Genomic DNA, 1,914 nt, shown 5'->3' on the forward strand with positions numbered 1-1,914 from the left:
AGCCAAAGATCCCAGGGTTTTTTTTATGGCCCCCAAACCCCCCGAGGTAACCGCGGGGGCCCCCCACAGGACCCCCCCCCCCCCCCCCCCCCCCCGCCCCGCACCCCCCCCACTTCCTCCAAACCCCCTCCCCTGCCCCATAACCCCACAGAAACCGCCTTAAACGAAAGAGCTAAGTTTTCAACACTGAAGGGATCTGCCACTGGGACTCCCAAAGCACATAACAGCCTCACAAGGCAGAGATACCACATGTCCTGCTAGGTCAGGCTGACCCCCACCAGTTCAATAGATTTTACAGGTCTAAATTTGTTTGTTTGTTTTCAACAAAATTACTGAAAACACTGATTTTGTATAAAAGGTAAGATTTATAGTTCCTGTTTCCTCTCTTCTACATGACTATACATCACTGCACAATGCCCACAGCCTCCTAACCTGTAAAACGAAGGGGATGGAATTCCCAAACTCTTTTACAATCCTCCCTCTAAATCACTTGTGAGTCCTCCCCTTACTTACAGATAGGCATTTGCTTATAAGTATAATAAAGCACCAGGTCAAAAAATGACCCACTCTACTTGACAATTTTGCAATTTTTAAAAAGAAACTGTAAATGGCTTTAAAATATTCAAAAGTTCTGATAAAATAATTCAAGACTCTGCCAGACACAGTGGCTCATGCCTGTAATCTCAGTATTTTTGGAGGCCAAGGCAGGAGGATCACTTGAGGCTAGAAGTTTGACACCAGCCAGGGAAACACAGCAAGACCTCATCTCTTTAAAAAAAAATTTTTTTTTTAATTTAAAAAATTAGCTGGTTGTGGTGGTAGGTGCCAGTAATCTTAGCTACTCAGGTAGTTGAGGCAGGAGGATCACTAAAGCCCAGGAGATTGAGGCTGTAGTGAGCTATAATAGCACCATAGCACCACTGCACTCCAGTGTGAGCACAGAGCAAGACCATGTCTCTTAAGAAAATTAAAACCGAATTCAAGACTTGCTGTTAAGCAGAAGAAAGATGGTGAAATCTTCTTGGCTCCTTTTCCCGTGCCAAGCCTCTCTTATTCAGAGATCTTTAATATATACTACACCACTGCTGGCATGATGAATGAAGACAAATAAACATAGCACATTGGTCATTCTTATACAGTTAAATCATATTGTTGTGAGTGCCTATTAAGTGCTATTTAAGTGCTAGGAGGACATAACCATTGTATTATTTTTTAGACAGATGTTAATATGCCAATTTAGGGAAACTGGAGAAGTAAAGCAAGTTACCAAAGTCAGAAAGGTAGAAAACTAAGAGAAGGCTACTGAGTCCTCTACATCTTGCCTTATTAATGAATGAATGATGAACAAACAAAAACTTTAAGTATTTTTTTTAAAAGACAAGATTAGGAAGAAGAAATTGAGAATTCACTATGTAACTTCCCACCATCAAGGCTTTACAGCAGTAACATTTTGTTTTCCTTAAATGTTCCTGTTTGGCAGTCCAATGCTTAAAAACTGAAGACAGTATGTTTGGATCACTTTTTTCCCAGAAAAAAGCAGTCTAGGGGTCCTCTACAAGTAGTTAGGATCAAAGTTCAGCAAAGAACGGGAATTACTGCGATTAAATATCACTAGCTCTGGCTCACTAGCACCCAGCTGGTCCCTCCTAGCTGGCAACCTTTGTGCTTAGCTGCCTGCCCCCTGCTACACAGAGAACACAGTACCTGTCTTAGCTCAGGCCACCATAACAAAATACCAAAGACTGAGTAACTTAAACAGGTGAACCTGATTTTCTCACAGTTCTGGAGGTTGGAAGTCCAAGATCAGGATGCCAGCATGATAGGGTTCTGGTGGGGGCTCTCTTCCTGGCTTGGAGATGGCCACTTTCTTTTTTTTTTTTTTTTTTTTTTTTTTTTTTTTTTTTTTTTTTTTTA

General features: G+C 41.5%; 1 protein-coding gene across 4 annotated transcripts in view; it reads right to left on the bottom strand.

Moving 5' to 3' along the window:
* AUTS2 (activator of transcription and developmental regulator AUTS2) overlaps positions 1-1,914 on the bottom strand; it is a 1,216,826-nt gene that overhangs the window by 1,170,202 nt on the left and 44,710 nt on the right. The window lies entirely within an intron of this gene.

This window comes from Sapajus apella, unplaced genomic scaffold, assembly GCF_009761245.1.
Source record: "Sapajus apella isolate SASKATOON/1434 unplaced genomic scaffold, GSC_monkey_1.0 scaffold88, whole genome shotgun sequence".
Classification (NCBI taxonomy): Eukaryota; Metazoa; Chordata; class Mammalia; order Primates; family Cebidae; genus Sapajus; species Sapajus apella.